This window comes from Brettanomyces nanus, chromosome 2, assembly GCF_011074865.1.
Source record: "Brettanomyces nanus chromosome 2, complete sequence".
In the NCBI taxonomy this organism is placed as follows: domain Eukaryota; kingdom Fungi; phylum Ascomycota; class Pichiomycetes; order Pichiales; family Pichiaceae; genus Brettanomyces; species Brettanomyces nanus.
In genome coordinates this window covers 1,401,501-1,407,500 of record NC_052375.1, presented here as the reverse complement: position 1 = coordinate 1,407,500, position 6,000 = coordinate 1,401,501, and positions in this window count along the sequence as shown.

Below are 6,000 nucleotides of genomic sequence, written 5' to 3'. Positions count from 1 at the left end.
AAAATGACTCCTAACAAAATACTTAGAAAATAATACCTCAGTTTCGCTAACAAATATCTCTGAGATTTTGAGAATAATTTCCCTTACAAATTTGCTGACAAAAATAACTCCTAACAAATTCGCTAACAAAAATGACTCCTAACAAAATACTTAGAAAATAATACCTCAGTTTCGCTAACAAATATCTCTGAGATTCTAAGAAATATTTTATTACCAATTCGCTAACAAAATTCTAAAACTTTATAAAATAATCTCCTATAAATTCGCTAATAATACTTGCTAAATAATATCTCAGTTTCGCTAACAAATATCTCTGAGATTCTAAGAAATATTTTATTACCAATTCGCTAACAAAATTCTAAAACTTTATAAAATAATTTCCTATAAATTCGCTAATACTTGCAAAATAATTCCTCAGTTTCGCTACAAATATTTCTGAACTTAGTAAATTAATCCTAACAGATTTCCCAGTTTCGCTACAAATCTTTCTGAATTTGTAAATTAATCCTAACAGATTTCCCTGTCGCTACAAATATCTTTGAGTTTGATAAATTAATTCTAACAAAATACTATCCCTAACTATTATTCTCTCAAATTTCATACTAAATTATATTTGCTAACAAAATTATTGGCCAATAAACTTAATCCCTAACAAAACCTAGATCTTGAATTATGTAAAATCTCAATTCCCTAACAAAATCAATGCTAACAAAATCCATTTCTAAGAAATCGTTCCTACCTCAAATAGTCACCTGTGAATTAATAACGGTGTTGAATATCTACTTTCAAACCATTCTCTACCATTAAGTGACACCATCGATAGACATTTATCAGATTTCATAAAGGGAAGACACTTCTCAATTGATTAGGACTGCAACCTGAATACACCTAACTAAACCTTCAAACCCTTCGGCTTCAACCATACGCAAAGTACTATGCGGAAGTTTGTGAACCTTAATGAGTCAACTCAATTGGGACAATGAATACGACTAGACACGTGCATAAATGAATAGATGTAACACACTAACCAAATTAGTTGCTAACAAATTGCTAGCAAATCACCCCAAAGTATTTACAGAATGATCCTACAAATATCTCTGATACTTATACAAAGTATATTTCAACTCCTCAGTAGCCAATCACTGTGATGTCCAGACATGTTCTAAGCGGCAACTCCCTATTTCTCCAGCAATTTTGACATAGTTTGATCACTTGTTGGTAGTAACTAATATCAAGTGCAACTGCAATGGTTATACAATCTGCATTTCATGGTAGTTCCTAATGGTACCTATCACTAACTGAATTACTAAGTTCTTCCACCACATCCCAATAGATCAACGTGGTTCTTATAGTATCTCGACATGGACGTTGATATCAATAGCTCAATTACTGCACCACATCCAAGTAGTTCAATGTGGCCACACCACAGCAGTACTTGACATTGATCTCGCCAAGTTTTGCAATATCCACTTCACGGTCCAGGCATCAATTCAATGGCTGAGTGTTGCAACCACCTTTTATCGATGGTCCTGGCATAAATGCAACTGCCAATAGTTCTGTAATCTGCACGTCTCACCATTTCTCAATAATCACTTGCCGGTATTAATCGACATAAACTAAATTGCAAATAGACTTGCATCATTTCATTGCTGTGCTCTTGCACACCACACATACCTCATGTCAAATGCAACTGATAATACATCTGCAATCGGCACTTCATGGTAGTCCTAGTAGTACCTGGCATTGATCTCAATCGCTGAACTCTTGAAATCTCCACTTCGTAGTATCTGACATTAGTTCAATCACCAAGTGTTGCAACCACCTTTCTCAATAGTTCCTGACATTGATGCAACTGATGGTTCTGCAACTTTTCTTCATGGTAGTCCTAGTGGTACCTGGCATTGATCCCAATTCCTAATGATTCTTGCGACACCATTTCAAAGTAGTTTATTGACCACCACACTAGTACTTGACATTGAGCTCAATAGCTAAGTTCATGCAACTCCACTTTATAGTACCTAACAGTAACTGAATTGTTAAGTTCTTGCAGCTCCTTCATGGTAGTCGTGGCATTGATGAAATTGACCATACACGGTAGTACTTGACATTGATTTCAATTCCTAAACTCTTGCAATCTCCACTTCACGTTAACTGGCATCGACTCAATCGCTAGGTGTTGCAGCTCCTTCATGGTAGTCATGGCATTGATGAAATTGCTAATGGTTCTGCAATCTGCTTCTCATGGTAGTTCCCAGTGGTACCCAAAAGTAACTGAATTGCTAAGTGCCTGCAGTCCCTTAATGGTAGTTCCTTCTACCTACTCAATTGCTAATCATCATAGTGTTTCTTAATCCCACCTTCTAATAGTTCTCGTTCACTCCCAGTACTCATATTTGCATGTCGAAACTGCACTTTCTATGGTACTTATATTAATTTGCATAGCCACTTCCTAGTTCCGAAAATTTATCACCCTAAACGAATCACCAATAGGCTCATCGAATGCCCAAACAAATGCATTTCGTTTACAGGAACAATGGCATCTGCCGAACGACTTGCTCGGAAGAATAATCCATACGCTCATCGTTCCAGCCCTTCGCGAAAAGAAATCAAACTGCCAATCGGCTCATCGATTCCATGTTTGTCGCGCCAGCTCATCCCGATTTTTGAACGTGTGATCGCGAAGAAACGACGAAAAGAAACGATCGCAAAGAAATGATCGCGAAAAGACGATCGCGTTCGCTTGTTTCCATGACAAACTTTTCACCTTCGTCCAAGTATTTTACTTCACCATTTACAAAGTCTGAAAGATTTCCACTTTTTCCAATTTCCACTTTCCCCATTTCCACTTTCCGTCACTTACACTTATAGGTCAATGTTAAACAACTCTTCACTATTCAAAGACCCATCACACTAACAACTTCTTCACCATTTACGTAACGCCCTTGTTTGCATTAACGCCCTTGTTTACATAAACGCCCCGCTCTTTCCATTTTAAGATTTTCGAACCCTCCACTAATTTTCGCGAACCTTCGTCCAAATATTTCCTCCCATTTACAGAGTCTGAACGATTCCCACTTTTCGCTCACTTTCTTTTCTCTATGCTTCGGTTCGAATGGCTCCCCACCACCTAGAGTCCCCAATCCCTTTTTCCTATATCTCATCCAATCCCTATCTGCTCGCCTCCATTTCTCCACACTATTATCTACTCACTTTCTACTTTCATACTCCTCTCTTATATGTCTCTGTCTTTCAATAAATTTATATTTCTTGATTTCCTAATTATTCACTATATTCTATACCATTTACTTATTAATTCATCTTCCATATATTTGGTAACATTTCATTGCCTAGTTTTCTGCTACCTACATGCCCTGGTATATTCTTCTATCTTTTCTGCTCATACTGGTGCACTTACATCCACCACACCTTCCCATTACACTTTCAGTGCATCTCAAGGATCGATTTTTGATGAGAAAAATTCATCTCACACCGACGTCGGTTTAAAGTCTGTCGGCTACGATCATATCTGGCAGAAAGCACCGTTACCCGTCCGATCAACTGTAGTTAAGTTGCCAAGAGTTCGACTGAGTAGTGGTGTGGGCGACCAAACACGAAATTTGAATTTTGTAGTCCTTATTTTGACATCCACTCCGCCTTTGCTGCTAGATTGAAGGATTCTTTGGGAATTCTTTGGGAATTCTTTTAGGGATTACATTTTTGGAAACTATTCACTGCTATTTTTGAGGCATGTTATTATGAACAACATTTATATGAAGGTTCTGGACCACTTGCACATCCCTGCACGGGTACCCAAGTGCAAAAATCAGACTTGCACATCCCTGCACCCCAAGCGTGAAAAGTCACTTGCACATCCCTGCACCCCAAGCGTGAAAAGTCACTTGCACATCCCTGCACCCCAAGTGCAAAAGTCGGACTTGCACATCCCTGCACCCCAAGTGCAAAAGTCGGACTTGCACATCCCTGCACGGTTTGCAACATCTCTGCACCCCAAGCGTGAAAAGTCACTTGCACATCCCTGCACCCCAAGTGTCCAAAGTCGGACTTGCACATCCCTGCACTCTAAGTGTTCAAAGTCTGGACGTCAACGCCAATAAATTTCTCGAAGACTCAGACTCTGGACTGGTGGACTGAATATTCAAAGTCTACTGGAGTTCAAATAGTCAAAGTGCGGACTTGCACGTCCCCGCACGGATACCCAAGTGTTCAAAGTGTGGACGCCAACCCAATGCATTTCTTGAAGACTCAGACAGCGGGGACTCGTAGTGGACTGAATATTCAAAGTGTTAAAGTGTAAACAGCACCGACCCAATTGCCAATATTTAAAGTGAAATTCTTGAAAACTCGAGGATAAGAAGAGTTCAAATCTGGACTTGACAATCTCAAACATCACAGCACTAGTATTCACACTCAATGTACAAAGTGTAGACACCAACCCAATGTATTTCTCGAAGACTCAAACTCTGAACTTGGTATGGACTGAAGATTCAATGGTCAGAGTAGACCCATTTCAAACACCCGTTGCCGAGCTCCAATGTATTTCTTGAAGACGCAAAGTCTGAACTTGCAGTGAATTGAAGACTTGACGGTTCGAAGAGTAGTAGAACTGAAGAGTCAACGTGACTCACCAACCGCAAACATCACTGCATTGGTGGTTGAAGACTAGGTGTTCAAAGTAGACTCTGGACACTTGCGAATCTCCATTTCTTGAAGACTCAGACTCTGGACTGGTGGACTGAATATTCAAAGTCGATGATCAAATTCAAATAGTCAAGTGCGGACTTGCACATCCCTGCACGTGTACCCAAGTGTACACCCGTCAACCCAATGTATTTCTTGAAGGCTGAAAGTGTCAAAGTGTGACCGTTAATATAACGGAAGACTCAAAGGTTCAAAGAGTAGAACTGAAGAGTCAACGTGACTCACCAACCGCAAACATCACTGCATTGGTAGTTGAGGACGCAGTGTAGCACAACCCAATGTACTCCTTGAAGCTTGAAGACTCAGACTTTGTACTGAAGACCTGTCGGTTCAAAGAACAGTAGAACTGAAGATTCAAGTGTAAACTTGCCAACCGCGAACATCATGCAGTAGGACTTGAAGACTCCGTGTAGTCGCCAACCTAATGCATTTCTTGAAGACTCAGACTCTGGACTTATAGATGAACCCAAGATTCAAAGTGTCAGAGTAGACCCATTTCAAACACCCGTTGCCATCTCCAATGTATTCCTTGAGAACTCGAAGTGTCAAAGTATCAAAGTGTGACTCCAAGTAGAAGGGAAGATTCAAAGTGGTCAGAGTGGAGACACCACCACACACCAATATCCAATGCATGTCTTGAAGACGCAAAGTGTGAACTTGCAAACATCAATGCAGTAGTACTTGAAGACTCGGTGTACTAAGTGTAAACCGCACCAACCCAAATACCAACACCCAATGCTTTTCTTGAAGATTCAAAGTGTCAACGTGTAGACGCCACCAACTCACTGCCAATCTCCAATGTATTACTTGAAGACTGAAAGTGTCAAAGTGTGACTCTCAGTGGAACGGAAGACTCGAAGTGATCAAAGTGTAAACAGCACAGACCCATTGCCAATATCCAATGCATTTCCTGAATACAAGAAGTGCCCAAAGTGTGACACTCAGTGGAACGGAAGACTCAAAGGTTCAAAGAGTGAAGGATGGAAGATCCCAGGGTCAAAGTGTGACTCTTACAGGAACGGATAACTCAAAGTCTATTGGGGTTCGTCAAAGTGTAGACTTGCAGACATCACCGCAATAGGCTTGAAGACTCAGCTTAGCCACAACCTATTGCCAATACCCAATGCACTTCTTGAAGCTTAAAGACTCAGACTTTGGATTGAAAACTCACACTTTGACTGAAGATTCAGTCGACGATCAAAGTCTGACAGTGTAGCAACCCATCCAATATTTAACTTGGTGTGACTGAACCTCAATCGCCAGTGAACCACGGAAACGTCG